This window comes from Mesoplodon densirostris, chromosome 12, assembly GCF_025265405.1.
Source record: "Mesoplodon densirostris isolate mMesDen1 chromosome 12, mMesDen1 primary haplotype, whole genome shotgun sequence".
NCBI classification, from domain to species: Eukaryota; Metazoa; Chordata; class Mammalia; order Artiodactyla; family Ziphiidae; genus Mesoplodon; species Mesoplodon densirostris.
In genome coordinates this window covers 103,848,798-103,870,904 of record NC_082672.1, presented here as the reverse complement: position 1 = coordinate 103,870,904, position 22,107 = coordinate 103,848,798, and the positions used below count along the sequence as shown (strand labels likewise).

Below are 22,107 nucleotides of genomic sequence, written 5' to 3'. Positions count from 1 at the left end.
AGATTTGGGGCCGGTACAAACCACAGGGACTTGGAACCATCATATGAATGGATGAGGAAGTAGGCAAAATAGACTCTGAGCACTATTATATGTGAACACTTGGATGGCGTCCATGGACTGGCCGGCTTTTGCTGTTGAAACATTTACTGTGTTTAAACAGTCACATCCTGCACTGAGCCCTTGTTTTAAGCTCTTCAAACATCCCTGAGATAAGTGGGGGAGTTATTTCAATCCTCCTTTTTACAGATGAGAGAACCATGACTGGCAAGGTTTAGCCCTAAGCAGGAAACCCAACTAACCCAACTAATTGGTGCAGAGCTGGGACGAAAGATCAGTGTAGTCCTCATTACACAATCCAGTGAAACACAAAGATGGCTCACAACTGTCCTAGTGGCATGTTTCCAGCCTAAGTGGGACAAAGTTCATACAACTTTATATCGTTAGCTGTGTTGTAAGGTGGTTTGTTGATAATGTCCATTCCAAAAGCCAACAGAAAGCTACCAGTACGCTGGATCATTAAAAACATGGAGGTACAGGACTCAAGTCTTACACGGTTCTGAAAAAAATACCCTTCACAGATGCTATTTTTAGACTCAAGTTTTCCCAGCATAAAGTTTTTAAAAGAACAATCCATCTAAAAAGCATGTAGGGCCTCCCTGGTGGCGCAGTGGTTGAGAGTCCGCCTGCCGATGCAGGGGATACGGGTTCGTGCCCCGGTCTGGGGGGATCCCATATGCCGCGGAGCGGCTGGGCCCGTGAGCCATGGCCGCTGGGCCTGCGCGTCCGGAGCCTGTGCTCCGCAACGGGAGAGGCCACAACAGTGAGAGGCCCACATAACGCAAAAAGGAAAAAAAAAAAAAAAAAAAAAGCATGTAAAGAAATTCATTGACAAAGGTTTAGATGTTTTAGGACTTTAATGTCCTTCACACGGTCAACATAAAACACTGACAATGGATGAACAATAGGGGAAAAGACTAGTCAGCAAAGATCTTCCTTCTTCGGCATCACTGGTCAAACACCAGAAGGAGAACAATCACGTGAAGCAACAGTAAGGGAATTTAACACAGATTTTTAGTTTAACAGCATAACTGAAAAACAAAACCAACCAACCAACCAACCAACCGATCTTCTACCCACTGAAAGGAAAGGAAAAGTGAATCAGGGAGCTTCCAAATCTTGTGAAGCAGCTTAAAAAGGGAGAGGGGAGGGGGAAGGGGAGGCACATGACTGTTGAGAACCTAACACTCTAATGCACAAGGTCAAGGATCCTAACAAATTCTCAAAGTCTCAACATATACCAACAAGAACCGTATTATTAGAAATATAAAGGCACAGAGATATAAATGCATAGATATATAAACTATTTGGTAGTAAAAACAGACCTTGCTATATAAACATATAGTAAGTCACTTCTATCGCTTTATGAGAACAACCGTATAAAGAAAGAATCCAGAAGACCCCACTGCTGTCATCTTGCAAAGGATCAAAATTCAGCACCTAGAGGGCCCCACCCACCCTCCATGCTGTGTGTCTGTGTTTCTCTAAAAATAATAACCTGCAATTGCCATATAATTAAACCCATAGGCAGCTTTGAATATGAGATCTAGGCAGAAAAAGTAGCAGCAAAGACAACAGTAGCTGGAATTTGGTAGAAAAGTAAGAGAAGACTTTTTAAAAGCTTCCAGTTCAAGTCAGAATTAAGGTTAAGTTTCAACAGCTTGGGATAGCTGTGGATGCTTTTCTGTTCTCTGAAAAAAGAAGAAAATCTATCATAAGTATGTTCATTCGAAAAAAAATACTGTGTTTTTTAGCCATGCCCAGGTGACTTTCAATTTTGTACACTGTTCAAGGGCAGAGTGTATATTAGTTAGGATGTGCTCATAGCTGGTGCATCTCCAAAAAATGATTCATGAAGGCTGCCAGCTTCTGACATCTTCGATGGTGACAGCATTATACAGAGAGGCCTGAATGCCTCCCATGGACCCAGAAGAACCACCGATGCAGCCGTTAAGAACAGGAGCATCTGGTTGAGCATCAGGATGACCCTCCTTCCCGTCACCAGCTCCTGCGAGAGTCACGGCACCTGAGGCCGTTGTGACCAACCTCCCACCTGAAAGCCCCTGCAGGTGGCCAGGAGCGTCACACATCTCAGTCATTAGAAAATTCCTTTCCAACGGCAGTGAAGGACCGTCATGCTCACAGGTAACCTAGGTTAGCTCAACTCTTCAATGAGCCTGCTGTGCAGGGGGCAGGGAGCGGGCAGCTATTCTCATGCGTGAAAACATACATCTTCCATGGAGCTCACAGAATTAACTACTCTCTCTGATGTTCAGGGGAGCAACAGTGTCTGTTCTTACACTGAACAGGCTTGTGCCAGCTGCACGAGAGAGGGGATGGCACCCTTTGTGCTGTCAGAGCAGAGATTTTCAAAGGAAATTTTGACCAAAGCTCCTAGAAGGTGCGCCCCCCCCCCATGCACTCGGCCGTGGAATCGTGCTAAGGGGCCTGTAAGCAGCAGCAGGAGCACCCCCGTAACAAACGGTCTTTCCCAACTAGTTACAATAACTGCTACTCCAGGATGGGCAGGCTCCTAGATGTGTCTCCTTCAGCGTCTGAAAACTAAACCAATTCTCTGACAAGCTTCTGGATGGGACACGTACTCACCACCTATGCCCTTTCAGGGAGATCATAGTGAGTTCAAGAGATTTGTCGAGAAATCTTTTTTCTAAAGCATCATCTCCTTTGGTGTTGCCAATGCAGAATGGAATATTCATCTTGCTTCTATTCTGGGCCTGCACTGGACATCTGAAAAACATGTTTTTTCTTCCAGCTATTTTTCTGCAATGTGCAACTGCCATTAACAAAGCAACAGAAAAGTTTTAAAAACCATTTTCCAGATGCAAACAAGAGATTAAAAAAAAGATCTGTGCCAGCACATTTATCATTTACTTAGGGAAATCACTCTTGCATATGGAACAGTGAGTTAACATTCTCTTATACGACTCATACTTAATTTCCAAGAGCCTCAGTTTCCTCATCTGAATATTAGCAATAATAATAATATCTCCATTTCATACTAGTTATGACAGCTCAGTGGTACAACATAGATGAAGCTTTCAACCCATGGCAGCCACACAGCAATGTGAATGACCCTTTCTCTACAAGGCTGCAGAGAAAAAAAATAAGTTGGTCCGAATAGTGGCGGTAAGATTTAAAAATAATGAGCAGCAGCTTTCAAAGCACTTAAAACACTGTATTGTCCCAAGCTGTGTGACCTTGAACAAGTTACTAAATCTCTCTGTTGTGCCTCTCTGATGTGAGGACTAAATGGCCACAAATTCTCTGAAGCCCTCCCAGCAAGAGGTGGGGTCTAGTGCTCCACACCTTTTGAATCTGGGCTGGCCTTGTGGACTTGCTTTGACCAAGAGACTGCAACAAGAGTGATGCTGTGCAACTTCCAAGCTGAGGCCTCAAGGGGCATGAGGCTTCTATACCTGCCCTCTTAAAACATCACTGCCATGGAAGCAAGCCCGAGCTAGCCTGCTGGAAATAACAGGCCCAGCCCACAGCCAGCACCAGCTGCCAGACAGATGAGGGGGGCCATTTAGACTCTAGGTGGATCACCAGATGACTTTGGTTGAATAAGTGATCTCAGATGAGACCAGCAGAAGAAACCACCCCACTGAGCCCAGCCCCACCTGCTGACTGAAAAGAATCCTGAGCAAAAGAAATGGCTGTGGTTTTCAGTCACAGTCTTGAAGTGTTCTATGATGCAAAAGTAGATAACTGATAGAATTTAGAACAGCATCTGGAACACATTCAATGCTATGTAAATATCGATTGAAGTCAACAGAGTTGTCTTTTCATTCTCCGCACCTTGCACAGGGATCATACAGACTCTCAAAAATGAATGGGTCAAGTTTCATCTAGGATACGTTAGTATTGGACTTCAGTTTCTGATTTGGAGAGTGAGCAAGCCAAAATTATCTTCCACTGACAACCAAAGGAGACAAACAGAAGAAGAGCTGACATGCTATTCTGGATTACAAGGAAAATATGTCATAACTCTCTCAATTTTCTCAAGCACATCCTATTTTATTCTTCCACTTCTACAGGGTGGGATTCATGAAAAGTAAACAGCAAAGAAAAGCAGTGTGAGGAAGCCCCCATTAAAAGCTATGCTCGGCCCTCAGGGCACACACATAATTCCTGTTAAAGTTAATAGGAGTCAAGTGCACGTCGACAGACAGAAGAGACGCAAGCAGAGAAACCAAGTATCTGGTAATAGGCTTTGAGCCTGAATTCTGGGCCCCCCTTTGCACAGGTAGTAGGTATCCTGGTTGACACTGACATTAAAAATGTAGTGTCTACCCTCTTTGATATTCTGCTGCCTCAGGCTCCCCAGGTGACAGTCCAATTATAGAGCTGGAGCAGCAAAAAGGACACGTGATTTAAGGGGAAAAATATTAAAAGGGGGAAGAATTAAGAACCTGGATTTACAAAGAATCTGTATTTACAGTCGTCCCCCACACATTTACCCATCCTACTGTGAACGTAGGTGGTATCCTGACAGCAACAATGTCATAACAACTAGAAATTGAAGATTAAATTTGCACGGTGCCTGAGAGTGTCCCTGCTGTGGGGCTGAGGGAAGGAAGAAAAAGATGAAGGGGAATCAGCTGCTCCCAACCTAGCAAGACGGCTGTGGAGGGAATTCAGATTCCACAGGATAAGCGCTGTGGAAGCACAGAGCTTAGCAAGTACCTCTGCCCAAGGGAAGGTTGAAGGTTTCAGTGGAAGGGAGGTGGGAAGGGTCAGGACAGGGGGAGACGAAGGAAAGGCATCTGGCAGACAGCTGTCTCTGCCAAGGCACGGGGGACCGCAGCAAGTTCTCTGCAGCACCTGGGGTGCTGGGTGCCTGGCTGGGGGCAGGACTGCAGACCGCAGAGGGCCCTGCAGACACGCTCTCCTGGGAACTGGATCCATCGGATCCTGGAGCACGAGGAGCAATCAGGTCTGCACAACAAGGAGTTCTGCGTTGTAGAAAAAGCACTAGGACACAGGGGCTGGAGGGTGGGGACACTGGGGGAGAGGCCTGCTAGAAAGCTCCCACAAAGAACTTTCTAGGTCAACAGAATTAGGGCTCGTGATCAAGACAGGGACACTGGGGAGTTTCAAGCATGGGCAGTAAGTGAAAATGCCAATAAGGACCCAACGGTCATATAAATGAGTATAACAGGCCCAACATGACAGACTCAGCACAAACCCCCTACGTGACCTGTTAACTGTGAGGGCCCGTTCTTTACTTCCACAGAGACACAGCCTCCCTTTTGCTTGAAACATACGGCCCTCCCAGCCTGTTTCTCCCACTTTCAGAGACACGGGGATTATGAAATAAGACATCTGGATTTAAATCATCTCCCCATGTTCCAGTAAGGGCTCAAATTGTGTGTTTTAAACCCTGTGAGCCACACCGAGCACTGCCGTGGGCTGTGCTGGGCCACCGCTCCCAGGACTTATCACTAAATCCCACAGCAGGGGCAGGGCCTGTGGCCGAATGAGTTGGGGGCAGGGAGAAGGTGCCAGGCTGACAGAGCGCTAGCAGTGGGCCGGGTGGGTGTGGAAGCAGCAGGTAATCCTGGGACTACAAAGCTTCCAGGACAGAGTCTGAGCAGCACTCCCCAGGGAGTCTAGGACGGAAGCTGATAAGGATGGTGGTGACTGGAAAAGCGGTGCCACAGTCAGTCATAGAAATTTAGGAAATCCTGAATTAACAGGGCTACATGGGTTTCTGGACTCAACTTCCTAGAGCGTCTCAAGAGCTCCGGTGAATCGTGAACTCCCAAGAGGATAATTCATACAGGAACAGAGTTTTCCCCAAATGCATGTGGCTGAAAAACCCACTGCATCTCTGGGATGAGTATTCTAGAATGCCCACTGAGAAACCCCTGGACTTCCCAAGGTACCAGAGGGGTGTGTGTGAGGGGAAAGGCACCACCTCAGCGCAAAACAGCATCTCACAAAGGTGGTGACGGTTAGTAGGGCGCAAGAGAACCGCAGGCAGCTGGCAAGCGATGACAAGACGCTCGTTTCAGTGGTGTCTGCTCCAGAAGACAAACCAGAAACAGGAAGGGTGCGAAGAGTGCATCCTGAGGTGAGAGAAGCCCACAAAACAGTCACTAGGACTCTCCTGACTGCCTAACTTTTAAATAAAAAATTAACTCTAAATTTGCACACGATTAGGAAAACTAGAGTAAAAATATAAAGATCTATTCCCTTCCATAGAGGTGGTTGCCAGTAACAGTCTTTTGTGCATTTTCAGGATCAGATACACAAATGTGTATACGTGTATATATGCGTGTTTCCGTATGTACATATATACATACATAGTATTTACAAATACAAACACTGTGGGTTTCTAAGTGGAATCATAGAAATGTCCTTTTCTACACCTGCTCTTTTTCCTTTTGACCTCATGACGTATCAGGTCATCTTCCCAGTTTGCTCACAGGCCTTCCCCATTCTCCACACACACGTTACTCCATACCACGGATGGATCCTAATTTCCTTCATCAGACCCCTCCTGAAGGACATCCGGGTTGTCTCTAGATTTTCCCCATTATGTAAGTATCCCTCATTGGACTTGCGGGTGCCTGATTTTATGCACACTTCTGTGCAAGGCAGAGTACTGGCAGAGGGCAGGTGCCTAGAAGTAAAAGTCTTCGGTCAAAGAGCAAGAGAGTTTTGCACTTTGATGGACGCTGCAAACCTCACTCCAAAATTGAACACATTTATTATACTTAACATAGGCAAAGTGTGTTTGTTCCCTCGTCTACACCAGATGTTATCAGTCTTTAGAATTTCTGCCCATCAGAGGGGAAGAAAATCCCATGGTTTTAATCTGCATTTCCTAAAGAAGTTGGCCCCTCTTCAACTGTCTAGTAGCCAGCTGTGTTTCTTCCGAGTTGTTTGCTCATACAGGTAGAAACCACCCCCTGCCTTTTTAAAATTTGCTTATCCTTTTTCATTTATTTGTGGGTTCTTCTCTATATCAACAGTAACCTTTATATGTTAATACACTACCGAACTTTGGTGTCTGTCATTTTGTTTTGTTTACGTCTTGAACTGTAGAAAAGTTTTAAATTTTCATGAAATTAAATACCTTTTACTTTATGGCTTCTGAGTTTTATGGCTTACTTAGGAAGGCTTCTGTACTCCCTACACTTACACAGAAATTCTCTCCTGTATTTTATATTTGCTTCTTGCATTTAGTTGCCTTTGCATCTTTTCGACTGACTAGAATTTGTGTATGCTATGATGCAAATATCTAATTTCTGTTTAAATGAATTATCAATGCTTCAATCAATCAATTAGACAAAAGTCAAGTTAGACTGTAAAATTGTCTAAGTTAAAATACAATTCTCAAGTAAACAGGGACCTGTTTCTGGACTTTTCCTCCGATCTCTGTTTCCCTCTGCCAGTGGCTTTATATATTAATAGATCGTATGTTAACATTACATTTTATTAATGTTAACATATATGTTTAAAATGTTTCATCTATCCTTTTGCACTAACTTTTTCAGGAGAACACTGAACTGGCTTCTAGATATTTACTAATTTTTGTGACTATTGCAAATGGGATCTTTCCTTGTTTTTCAGTGTTATTTCTGGCTTATGGGAAAGTAACTGACTTCTACTAAGACACAACTGATCACAATTCTGAACATGATCATTTCTAGTTTTTCCACTGATTCCTGCATTTTGAAAAAACAGTCATTATCATCTGTGATTTTTGTTGTTTCCTTAGTAAAGGCTCTGGAAACAGCCCCCCCCCCACCAATCTCCCCATGTTCTTATCCTGCCTGATCCCACTTCCCCGCTGCACCTGACCCTAACCTGTCTGCACTGCTATAAAACACTGTCTGTTCACAGGGTTCTGATGACAATAAAAGGTATTCATATCTGTAAAGTGCCAAGGGCTCTGCCTACTTTATTTTATTTTGGGGTTGTCAACAGACACATCACATGCTTCCCTCTTTCCTAAGGCCTGGACCCCACATGGAAGGGAGAAAAGGTGACCTCGTATCTGGATATGGATTTTGTCACTTCAAGAGCTTTATCATATTAAAATTAATATCTAATAAATATTAAACACTATGTGTCAGGAACATCCTAGGTACGTTCCATAAGAACCACAAATAATATTAACAGCTAACCGTTAAGGAAGTAATTAACCATTAAGGAATAACCATTAAAGCTGTTTTAATTTTAGCACACCAGAAAATATAAGGGGTATAAGTTCTAGTAGCGTTAAAAAAAAGAAAGAGGGCTTCCATGGTGGCGCAGTGGTTGACAGTCCGCCTGCCGATGCAGGGGACACGGGTTTGTGCCCCGGTCCGGGAGGATCCCACATGCCGCGGAGCTGCTGGGCCCGTGAGCCATGGCCGCTGAGCCTGCGCGTCCGGAGCCTGTGCTCCACAACAGTGAGAGGCCCGCGTACCGCAAAAAAAAAAAAAAAAGAAAAAAAGAGTTACCAATTCTAATAGTAGCTTTTCCTTTTCGACCACTTTCCAAAATTATAGTTCTCTTTTTCTGTCTAGAAGCTTTGGATGGTTCCTTCACCGATGGAGAAGTTATCCACTGGTACTGAGAGAGAAATGATAAATATGCCATTTAAGTTACAGGTAGTTTAGGAGGGTTTGATCTTCATTAGAAATTAAGATATTTTAAGTTAATAAAAGGTCTTCAATCTGCATTTCTGGGAAGCTAAATTAAAGCATCACACAACATTTTCAAAGACAGAAAAGCCATTTCATTTGACTAAAAACTTAGTTTTAAGATGGCAGAAAGTACCTTGATAATTTTCTTTTAAGAAGGAAAGAAAAACAAGCCATTAAAGAGAAATTCTTCCGAGAGAATTAAAACATGTTATATACCTCTGACTTGGCACTCCTTCCATTCTGGAGACCTTTTTTGGTAACTGCTTTCAGCACAGAATGATTTAAAGTAAAATAAATTGAAATTAGAGTAATTATTTCCCAATGAGTGGCTATTTCCATTTAAAACCAAAAGCCAACTAATTATTGCTTTTCCCATAAAATTAAATATGAAATCTACATTATGTAATTATACACTTATTTCCCCCTTTGTGTATTCTAATTTCTTCCTCAAAAACCTAAGATGCCATCTTGCAGACTGCCCACAGTGGCTACTATTTTGGCAGCAGCAAAGGCCGGCTTTAAACATTTTGCATCTAAAGTGGCTTTAGATACCTTTGGATAGAAAGTACAGTCTGAGCACCATCCAGACGCTTAGATACCTAAAGGGCATCCAAGATAACAAACCAAAGTCCTGATATATTCCCTCAAAAGCTGCTCCTCCCATCAGCCCCCTTCTTCTAAGTGATAGCACCCAGTTGCACACATAATCATCAACGACTTGTCTCCTTGTTACTATTTCCTTCATACCCCACATCTAACCTATCTGCAGGTCTTGATAGCTACACCCTCAAAACACAACCTGAATTCAACCACTTTTCACTTACTCCAAACTTCCAACCTAACCTAGGCCATAAACATCTCTTATTTGGAGCACTGTGACAGTCTCCTAACTGGTCTCCCTGTTTCTCTTCTTTATCCTCCCAAGTCCATTCTCTATACCAGGTCACCTTATTGAGATACTATTTGGATCATGCCTTTTTCCAGTTCAAACCCCTCTACTCATTTAGAATAATCCACATCTTTACTCTGGCCTTCAAGACTTTACAAGAGCAGACCGCTGGCTAGCTCCTTGACCTTATGTCATACCACACTCTTCTTCACTCGGTACTCTGGCCATGTTGGCCTCCTTGCTTTTCCTTAAATACTCCACCCACCTACATGCCTGCATACTCACTGCCTCCTTGTCCTGGAATGTGCTTACTCCAGTTCTTCCATGGCTTGCTCCTCTCTTCATTCATGTCTCTGTTCAAATGCCACTTCTCCAGTGAAGCTGCCCCCTAACAAACCTATCCAATGGAGTCCTACCTGCTCTCCCTCGCTCTCCTTACTTTAAGATATTTTTGCACTTCCTACCCTCTAAAATTATATTACGTATCTCTTTACTTATTTCTATCTGAACTCCCTCACTCTCCTTACTTTAAGGTATTTTTGCACTTCCTACTCTCAAAATTATATTACTTATCTGTTTACTCATTTCTATCTGAACTCCTTCACCAGAATGTAAGCTCCACGAGGGCAAGACTTTTGTCTGTCTGGTTCACTGCTTTATCCCTAGTGCCTAAACCCATATCTGGCACACAGAAGATATTTTAAAAATTGCTTGTGATTCTGACAAATGAATAAAGTGCTCCTGGCAAGAATTCAGAGGTTGCACAGGAAAAAATGCTCTTGGTGGAAGTAGGCTTAGTATCTAGGTTCACCTCTATTCAGAGTCGAGATAAGAACAATTTACAAGTAAAAATCACTTTAATTAGTACATTATCTGCTAAAAACATAAGGGAAGTGCAACACTAGAAAAGTACAGTTGAAGCTTGAACAACATGGGTTTGAACCTCGCGGGTCCATTGACACACGCATATTTTTCAATAAATATGTACTATCGTCCTACACGATCCAAGGTTGGTTGAATCCACAGATGTGGAACCACTGACTATAAACTTATACCCAGATTTTCAACTGCGTAGGGGTCGGCACCGCTAACCCCACATTGTTCAAGGGCCAACTGTGTGTGATGAGGAAAGTTAAACACATTAAATTTTAAAAAACTGTCAATACGTGAACAAATTCTTTTTGTTTTGCTACGTGTTTATCAATTTCAAAAAAGTGACCACATACCAACAAGTGGATTTTTCATTATATCCAGAACGAGCAGAGTTCTGTTGGTTTTAAGGGCCTTTAGTAAAGCCTTTGCTCCTTCACTGGTGAGGCCACACTGCTGCAGGTCAAGTGCTTTCGATGAAAAACAAAGGTCACTTCCTAACTCTACAGATTTAACATATAGACAACTCTCATTTTCTCACGTGTGGAAGAGTCCTGCACAAGACAAGTCATGGCAGGTTTGTAATTTTGGGTATGGAAAAAAACAGAAACGTATATGCACACACATAATGCATGATCCAATTTAAAAACCTCTTCTTGAATGTGCAATGATAACCGTGGCTTTAGTATCAATAAATCATCCAACATATTTTACAATTACAGAACTGAACAATAACTGTATATAACGTATGAGCAAAAAGCATCACAAAATGAATCTCAGTTCATAATTAGCAAGGGCGGCAGAGGCATGTAAACCTCACAAGCAAAACCTGGTGGAGCTCAGAAATGCACTGCATTCTTTTGATCATGATCTTCAGCTCCAAATCACACTTGAAACTAGCTAAAAGGGGAAAACAAAATAGAAGAAATGTAATAACTGTTAGTTTTAGAGGAAAAAAGGACAAGTCTAAGAGGATACAAATAATAACAAATTCAAACAATGTGTGAATAGAGAATACATAGTAAAAACCTATCATGAAAGTATGATGGTCAAGAACTCTCTCCATAAAAAGTCAGACAAAAACCAGAAAAACTGAACATGAATTCTAGTAGTTCTGGGGCTGAACAACCTACTCATTTAAACCAAAGGGATCATCACCAAAGCACAGGTATTAAAAAATATTACATGAAAGGAAACTACGATGAGTCTTTTTTTTAAGTGTTGTGTGGACCATCACATTAAAATAACTGGAGTCTTTCAACACCCCCATGGCACATAGAAATAGCAAGTAAGACATACGGATCTGACAGGATATGATACAACCCTTACAAACTCTCACTACAGAAGAATGGACACAGGGTATAATTAACCAACTAGCCAAATTAATACAAACAGCCAGTAAACCTCACCAGTAAATCAAATGAATACAAAATAAAACAAAATGTAGTTATTTTCCTATCAGATTAAGCCAAGATTCTGTAAGAAAAGCCTTTAAATAATGTCTATACCCTTTTGATCCAACAACTCTCTTTCTAAGAATTTAACCAAAAGAAATAGTCAGAGATATAGGTAAGGATATATATCAGAGTACTATTTGTAACTGAAAAACTGGACAAAGCTTATATACAAGCTTGGATAAGCTACGTGCACTGTGGCATATTCATATAATGAAATACTGAACAATCACAAAAAATGATGCAGGAGATGCAAATTTACTGACTTGCTAAAATGCTCATACTAAATTAATTGAAAAAAGTTATAAAATTTGGAGTAATCCCACTTGCATAGAAAATGGAGAGGTACTCATTTTTGTAGTTTTACATTTTTTTACAAGTGCTACAAGCCACTGTTTGTGAGAGGCAGGCTTCACATCTACTGTTGGGGTGGACTATAAATTGGCATAGCCTTTCTGGGTGGTAATTTGGCCATGTGTATCAAAAGTCTTAAAAATATGTCACACTTAGTCATTCCACTTGTAGTACCTTATTCTACAGAAGTAATCCCGATGGACACAGAGATGTATATACAACGTATTCACATTGTTTCTGACAGGGAAAAGCAAACTGTCTAAATCGAATTGCAAAGAATTGATTAAACTATGGGATATCAATACGACGCAATACTACATGATACATCATTAAGTGAAAAAAGCAGGAATATGAAATAGCAAGTATACTACAATTCTATTTTTGTAATCCCTAAGTGTACAAATATATTTTTGGAAAAAAAGACTGAAAGAATATACACCAAAATGAACAGTGATTATGTCTGGGTATTAAAATTATAGGTAATTGTTCTCTTGTTACTCTGTATTTTCTATAAAGGATATATGCAACTCTTAGAGAAAGTTTAAAAGCAAAATAAAAGCTATCAGTAAAATGAGGCTTTAAAAAAATCGTATCACAATAGTATCATGCCCAAAGCTAAGCATATTTCATATTAAAAATTCAATATTTTCAATTTTAGAATTTACCTCTAAGCCATAAATCCTCACTAAGAGATTCTGCCAAAGCACTTGCACCCAGGTCACCAATGAGCGTGGTGCAGTTCAGAGTGATGCGCCTCAAACCAGCCATACAGTCAAGATCAGGTCTCCTGGAATGAAGACTCTCAGCCCAGGTTTCTTCATGCTTTCTGGTAGTCTGATATGTCAAAGATTTAATGGGATGAAATTAAGATGCCTGAATAAGGAAACAGGGTGTGCCTACTGAGTATGGCTTATTATGTCAGAGATTTACACACACATACATATCAAGCATATATGCCAGGAGCATCAACCTGAGAAATTCAACAGTCACTTCTGGTTTACGAGTCCAGTGACCCAGATTCTACTCGGTCAGTGATTAGATTCTAGCCACTGGATAGCCTGTTTCTGAACACTTATGTAAAGTTGGACAACTCAATTACAGTCTATGAATTATTTTCCTTATCTTCTAAGTCAGGGAATTGGTTCTAAATTCTATCATTGCTGAGGCTCTAAATTTCATCATTCTGTCCTCCAGTGGTCTCCAAACACCTGACTGGGCAAACCATAAGAAAACTTTTTAATATGCATCTTATTTATTAACAAATTATATACACAAAGTTCCATACTTATAATTTATGTACATGATAAACTACACAGATTTTTAAAAATAATACAAAGGTTAAAATGTTCTAATATTTTCTTTTCCTAACTCCTAAGGCATTATTTTATTTTACTTATTTTTTATAAATATTTATTTATTTGTTTGTTTGGCTGTGCCAGGTCTTTAGTTGCAGCATGCCGGATATTTTAGTTGGGGCATGTGGGCTCTTAGTTATGGCAGGCACGTGGGATCTAGTTCCTGGAGCAGGGATCGAACCCAAGCCCCCTGCATTGGGAGCACATAGTGTTAACTGCTGGACCGCCAGGGAAGTCTCAAGCATTATTTTAAAAACTATATTTACAAAATGTATATCTCACATGCTACCTAGGGTGTGCACACAAGCTTTAGAGGCCTGGACTATGCACAGCCAGTTTGATGTGCCTTGGAAAAATAATGGTTTGACATTTAAGCAAAAGTACTGTCTTAAAGACATTCAGTTCTTTATATTCATAAAGTAAATTTGGGTAACAGGGAACACTGACTGTCAATGAAAAAAGTCTTATTACATTCTTGAAAAAATAAAAGACTCAAAGTGCCTTTGTTACTCTAAAAGGAAAATCATTAGTGTCATTTTTCTATTAACAATAACTTATAAAAGCTCCAAGGAGAAACAACAGCAATCACTTACACAGTGCTTAGTATGCGCCAGGCACTATTTATACAAATGAGTGCATTTAAACCTCATAATGAGGCATAGAGGTTAAGTGATTTGCCCATGGTCACTAGCTATGAAATGGGAGAAAGGGAATTTGAACCTAGGCCACTTGGCTTCAGCACCCAAGTTCTTGACTGCTTGCTACCTCAGGGGTCAATGGACTTGCCCTGTATAGGCTCAAAGAAGTTTTCAATTTTTAAAATCTAAATTTAAACATTTCCAGATTTGTGGGCTATACAGTTTCTGTTGCAACTACTCTGCCCCACTGGCGTAGGGTGAAAGTAGCCATAACTACCATGTAAACAATGGGTGCGACTATGTTCCAAAAAAACTTCCTTTACAAAACCAGGCAATGGGCTGCATCTGGCCTACCAGCCAGAGTTTACCTATCCCTGAGCTGCATCATCAAACTATTAAAAAGCCTTCATATCAAATTATTAAGTAACTTTAGGCCTAAATACAGTCATAATAACCACTGTAAAGTTTTAAGGTATTATTTTAAAAACTGTATTTACAAATTGCTGATGTACTGATTTTTATTAGTTTAAAAACTACAGCAGCTAATAAACACTTGATTCATTTAAGTCTTGAAGACTATAACGGCATAGTTTCTTCACAGTATTACAATAAATGTTTTCAGTAAAAAAAATACATGAAAGTATTATTAGGTATTATATATTAAATCTCTTATTTCTAAAATGAAGTGGACTATCTTTATTAAATGGTAGAATCCCAAACTGAAAAGTGGTCATATTCTTTCAGCAAAATGAAAGCTGCACTCACATGTATCAAAAGACAAAAATTAGGGCTTCCCTGGTGGCGCAGTGGTTGAGAGTCCGCCTGCCGATGCAGGGGACATGGGTTCGTGCCCCGGTCCGGGAAGATCCCACATGCCACGGAGGGGCTAGGCCCGTGAGCCATGGCCGCTGAGCCTGTGCGTCCGCAGCCTGTGCTCCGCGACAGGAGAGGCCACAACAGTACCGAAAAAAAAAAATACAAAAATTAACTGCCCTCTGTATCAATATATTAATGTGTTTCAATCACATATGTTTTCATGAAAGTTTAAACATAAAATCACCTTTAAGATCTAGGCCATGTGATCTGCTCCCTGCCATGTCAGAATACACCCCGTGAAGTTTACTTAACTTGTCTTAAGTGTGATAGAATTCTTTATACCTTGACAAATAACTAAAAGGAAAAAAAAATCCACACACACAGTAAGATGAAGAGCCCATACATTTGTCAATCTTGACTTATTTGCTTTTCTTGAGTCAATTGGAGGTTTATAGACACATTCTCAAAATCATTAACTACAATCTGCCCAAACAGGTAATGGACGAACAGATGCATTCTAAAACTTGTCAGTAACAAAGTGCTATTCCAGTTTACAGCAACAGTTTAATTCTATTTAGATACTAAAACTGAATACACTGAATACTGCAAACTTTATTCCCAACCACTCAGCAAAGTACTACATACCTTTTCAGATATAGGAAAAAAAAGAAAAAAAGAAAAAGCATAAGATTCTTCCTATTTTCATTTCCAAAGATACATCCCAATCTTCATGATCAATCAGTGATTTAAACGTCAACTATAAACCCAGTATTTTATTAGCTGCTATGCAGTATACTAGAGCAATAGAAGAGCGAGGACCTCAAACTCTCTGTTCCCTCAAATTGAAAGCAGGCTTCCTGACCCCTCCAGACCACTACTGGACACAGGGAAGGCACACTAATGTTTCAGGACCCAAACCAACAGTCACCTGCTTTGTGATTACTTCCATGACACACCCTCACCAACACCACTGAGTTTGCTGCTCCTACGGGACGTTACATGTATTTACTATTTTAACACATAACACAGTGCATCATAATTATGATTGCACATAGATGTTCTAACAATTTAAAGAGAATGATGACTTTTTTGCTCTTTATATCTTGCTATTTCCCTTCCCATAATATTTCTTGAAGAGAAACCATAAAAATATAGACAAACACAAAACACAGAAAATATACAAAATGTGTGGTTTGTGGCTTAACACAAAGTTAAGTAAAATTAGTTCTGACAGTATCCAGCATGACAAAATTTCATGGTACAAATGAGAATGGACCAAGGTTTGAGCAGGTACAGGAGACAATCCAGGCATGAACAACACCAAGAAAAGGTAGACAGGAAGTAACATGGTGTGTAGGAAATCATGAGACCAGTCTGATGGGAAGAGACATAAACAAGACTGAAACTCACTTTCTAAACCTCCATCTCCAATTGGACAATTCGCAAGACACAGGTGCACCAAAGTGGCCAATTTATTCAATCCCTTTAATATGGAGGAAGAGTTTAAAATTTTACTGGTTTAATTTGCCCCAAAAGCAACTATCAAATGTTGGCAGGACACAATGAAGGCTGACCTTTGTTAACATAGTTAAGCCACTCTCTCTCACAACTAGCCCACTTAGCTCCACGTTCCTTAGCGCACCCGATGCACTTACACAGCGTTTAAGAGCTTTACACAATTGGAAGGTCACATCTTTATTTCTTTTCACAGGAACACGACTTCTGTAAACTTTATTTCTGCCAGAAGCTAAAGCAAAATTATTGTAAAATAAGTGATTTAAAACACACATTTTATCATCATTAAAAAGCATTTAAAAAAAGCATCTGCTCTGTGCTAAGGATTAGAAACGACCCCTGCCCTTAAAGCCTTCATTATAACGAGGGACATGTGTAAACTCAAAATTTCAATCACATGAGATAAAGAAACATAACCTTTATGCACAGAGGTTCCTTTGGAGGCAGAATGTTATATCCAAGTGATGGCTTCATGATAACCCTGAAGCAGAATCTAGAAAGATGAGGCTATGCAGAGTTGGAGTAGGAGGTGCATTAACTGCACAGGGAGCACCTGTGCAAAGACACTCAAGCCTGACTCCTGCTGGGCACTGTAAATACTGCAGGTGGGGATGACTAAAGGCCAGGGGTCCAAGTGTGAGAAGAGACAGAAATGAAAGAGATGGTGGCCCAAGCAAGCCTGGGAGAAAGCATGGCTTGTATCCCACAGGTGGTGAGACCTGGGGCTACCACTGGCTGAGTAAGGGTGCCTCCGCTGATTAGAAAAAGGCGCCCCGCTGCTGAAGGACCGACTAGATAAAGGGAGTGATCACAAAAAGCTCCCCTTCCTCAGGGCAAAGAGCCCTATGAGGCTTGGCCGAACACAGTTCAGATTACACGCCTCCGTGCAGAGCACACGCTGGGCGGCTACTATGCAGTAACTGTGTGGGCAAGCCATTAGCAGCATTATTTTAAGCACATCTTTTTATGTTAGAAGATCACTGAACCCGAGCAGGCGGATGAACTTAGAGGAACTGAATCCAGGGGCCGTGAACCACCCAGGAGTTTCTGCCATAGTCTGGGCCAAATGTAATATGGATGAAGAAGCAAATTTAGGAGGGGGCCAAAATTTACAAGACAGACCCACTGGATGCAAGACATAAAGAAAGTTCAGTGAAGGAACTCTGAAGAGAATGGGCTCTACAATACATTTTTCTTACATTCAATGTAAAATATTAGGCAAAATTAAGTACAGTGGCCTTTAAGGTCCCTTCCAGCTCTAATTTCTTTTGATTTCTAACTTATTACTCTGGTTAAGTAAAGTCCCTTCAGAGGTACAGAACAGTTCTTATACCTGAATGGGATGCAAAGAATAATCTGACTTCTCTTCACCAGGGGATGAGTTGAACTATCCTTGCAGAAGAGATAACAGATGGTGTGAACCCCAGATCCTGGAAAAGGTCCAGGCACACGATGAGTATTCAGCTTTTTGAAAACAAATGAACAATCATTTCCTCTCCTACATCTTCATACCCTTACTCTGCTGGTTACTTTCTCACAGCTTATAAACATCCTCAAATATACCCACTTAAAAATCTCTCAGACCTATGATTCTTTGGATCTTCTTGTGGGTAACCTAAGTCTCTAACCATGCCTTCAAACACCTGTCCTCCCAAAAAGCCCAGATCTGTACCTTGGGTCCAGACCTGTCTACCAGGCCCCTCTAAAGCACTGAAGATGAAGTAAGATCCTCTCCCCACCCCCAATCCCTTCCTACTGTGCTCTGTATCTCTCAAAAAGATGCAGCTGCAAACTGTCACCCACGCTTGCTGCCCTCCCTTTTCTAACTGGTCACCAGGCCTCACCCATTCTCTCTCAGATCTGCAAAATCCAGTCCCACCTTTTATAACTTAAGTGGGACCCTCAGATTACAACTCAGCCTGCACCAAATCAACTGCCTTCCACATGGAGGTCCGAGTGAGCCTCTAAACCACAAGTCCATCTCACTCTTCTTTGGTGTTTCCCACAGCCTTCAGGATAAACACCCAAACTTCTGACAGGACAAACAAGACCTCCTTCTCTTGGGCCCCACTGAGTTTCCAGTATCAACTCTCATTTCTTTCCCAAACCCTGAGTTCCAGTCCTGTACATTAGTTTTGCCATATTTTCTTATATTTCTCAAACTTCAACACACACTGCTCTCTCCTGCCACCCCAGGAGCTTCTACATATCCTTAGAAAGGATGGCACCTCCTCCAAGAAGCCTACCCTGAACTTTCCCTTCCAAGATTCTGTGCTCTGCAAAGGGGAAAGGTGGGGGGGATACATTAGGAGTTTGGGATTAACATATACACACGACTCTATATAAAACAGATAATCAACAAGGACCTACTGCATAGCACAGGGAACTCTACTCCATAGCCTGGAACAAACTGTACGGGAAAAGAATCTGAGAAAGAATGGATATATGAATAACTAAACCACTTTGCTGTACACCTGAAACTAACACAATATTGTACATCAAATAACCTCCAATATAAAATAATAATTAAATTTTAAAAAAAGATTCTATGCTCTGTAGCACCAGAACTCACTTCTTCCAGAGCACTGACTACTGTGCTTGTGTTTACCTGCCGCCCAGTAGAAGGGGAGATTACCTAGGGCAGAAGCATTGTCTCCAGCAGCTCTTGGTTCTGACAACTCATTCAAGTGCCAGGCTACTTTACACACATAACCTGCTTAATTAATTCTAAGAACCCACAGAAAGAGTGGTTATTAATGTCATTTTACAAGTGTGGGGATTGTAGTCCAAAAGAAACCTGCCCAGGCCACAGACAGCATAAGCCCTGGAATTCAAACCCTAAGCTGCCTTCACACCGGTGATCTTTGCACTATATGATACGATTATTGAAAAAAAAAATTTTTTCCTGAACCCTGTTTTAATGGAAAGGAAATGAAGCTGGGATATATCCATTCCCTAATCGCTTTGGTGTGTACCAGGCAAAGTCATTCAACAGACCAGGTAACATCTGTGCAACAATTAACGATGCTCCAAACTGTGCTAAGTGTTCTACTTTGTAGAGTCTAGAAGCATTAACACAGTGCATCCTTGTAACCACCACAGAGACTGGGACCTGTTAAGCCCACGCTACAGAAGAGAGCACTGAGACCTAGAAGCCTTAAGGCACTCGGCCGGGGTCACCGAGCTGGCAAGAGTCCTAGGCCGCATGCCCGGTCTAGTGCACGCACACCCGGGCACTGGGCACTGGTTCTAGTGCCCACCCTCCACCTTGCACCATCGAAAACCCCGCTTCTCAGCGCCAACACGAGGGGCCCTGGAAGCGGGAAGTACAAACCTGTCTCGACAAGCCGTGGCTGGAAGAAGCTCTGGATACAGATCAGGGGCAGCGGGTGCTCAAGGAGCGGCGCCCAGTGCACCCCGCGGAGGCGGTCGGCCTTAAGTCCAGCGGGGCGTCCCGCAGGGAAGCGCGCACGGAGGGCAGAGGCACCAAGTCCTGCAGCGCGCACAGGTCCTCAGAGCGCGGAAAGAAGTCGGCCGCGCTGCCCCGGCGCAGCTTCACCGGGTGATCATGGCCCGAGCACGGCCTCGGGAACGCTGGCTGCGGACACGATGGCCACACCCGCCTGGGGGCCCCGGCCCCTCGGGCGCCCACCACCCGGCGGCTGCGGCCCCGCAGCGTGCGCAGGACCGGCGTCGCAGCCAGAAGACACAGGGCCACGGGCCCCAGTTACGCCAACCCCCGCATGCCGCGCTCCGGAGACCCCGCGTGGCCTGGTGTTGGCGCAGGCATCTAGGGCCTCCACGCCGCGGGGCTGGGGTTTACGTCAGCGGGCGGGACCGTTGGGGCGGGGCTCGAGGACGTCAGCACGCTCGCCGTGCGTCCGCACGCAGCCCTGTCTCCCATGGTGACGCGTCCTGAAGAGTAGGGGCTTGAGCTCTGAGACTCAGGCAGCCCGAAACGTACGAGGTGTGGAGACTTTGGGCTTTCCAAAAAGCGTTTGCTGACTCATCCAAACAAAACTGAGACCTGGTTGTATCGACGCATTTTAAAAGTAAACTCCCGTAAGTGTCTGTGCTCCCCCCACCCAGGAGAGAGCGTGCACTCCGTGAGGGACACACGAAAGGCTGAGTGAACGTCTGCCTGTGGTCCCTTACCTGGTGCACGGGTGTGTGAATTTATGCGGAGAGCTCTTAATTTCTGTAGTTTCTGCTAACTTGACACGGTAGTTGGCAAATGGTGACGTGTTCCATGCATTCAGGACATGATCGTGGTTACTAATAATCACTTTGTTTGGTACTGACAACTCCACAGAGAATTTACTACTGAATATCCACTTTCCAGAAGAGAAACTGAGGCGTAGGAAGTGAAGTGACTGAGTAAGAGTAAGGACTCAGACAACTGGTGTTAGTAAATTAACCCTGCAAGGAGGCCGTTAGCCTGTGGTGGCTCTAGTGATGCGGCCGCCTATGTAAACCAACAAAAATCTAAGCCTGTCAACGCCTCAGGGTGGCGAACACTGCTGAGGACAACGAGTCACAAACCACCAACTAGGCTTTAAAGTTATAACAGGTCAGTCATTTCCTTGCTTTGCTTCTGCCCTTTTAAAATAAACATCTCTGCAGCTCCTGTGGCTGGAGTGCTCCTCACCATTTCCACTTTGGTGGTGCCTGAATTGAATCTATTTTTGCTCACGTAAAGTCTTATTTTAAATATGCCTCAGTTTGTCTTTTAACATTGGTCGTAGAAGTTGGATTTGTGTCCAGTTTCTAGAACAGCGGTCGTTCTCTGGTCAGGCCTTAGGTGTTATGCATACAACGTTCCTCTTCTACCACCACCTTCTGGATGCCTCCACCCACTACCAGCTCCCGCGTATCAGATCCCCTAGATGTGGTCAGCAATGGCTTTCACATGCAGCATGCTCACATTATAATATCGCAGACACTCCTCCGTCCTCCAGCCAGCGTGTGAACTGAAACATTACCATTCCTGTTGAAGAGCCTGCTGTGACCACTTTCCCAAACACAGCCACTCCCCAGCTGACCCTGGGTAACCACTCTTCTGAACTTGGTCTCCATCACTGCATGGATGTCTTTCTATTTAGGCTACATTTTTAAGTATTCTTAAACCTCATATAGTATTCTACTATGTTTTCTCTTCTTACTTGCTTTTTTTAGTGTTATCTTTGCTAGGTTCATCCATGCTGACACGTAAAGATCTGTCTAGTTCATGTACTTTCCTCACTATGTAGGATTCCCATGTAGGGAAGTACAATAATTTATATGTGTTTTTTCCTGTTGATGGACATTTAAATTGTTTCCAATTTTCAGTATGATTTCTGTTTTAAAAAATTTTTATATACTTTCTAAAGGTCACTTTACATTTACTGTTATTACAAGATATTGGCTATATTCCCTGTGTTGTACAATACATCTTTTTTAATATACATTTATTTATTTATTTTTAGCTGTGTTGGGTCTTCGTTTCTGTGCAAGGGC

General features: G+C 42.4%; 1 pseudogene; it reads right to left on the bottom strand.

Moving 5' to 3' along the window:
- Positions 1 to 1,907: 1,907 nt before the first annotated feature.
- On the bottom strand, positions 1,908 to 20,515 carry LOC132499917 (centrosomal protein of 78 kDa-like; annotated as a pseudogene).
- Positions 20,516 to 22,107: the final 1,592 nt, after the last annotated feature.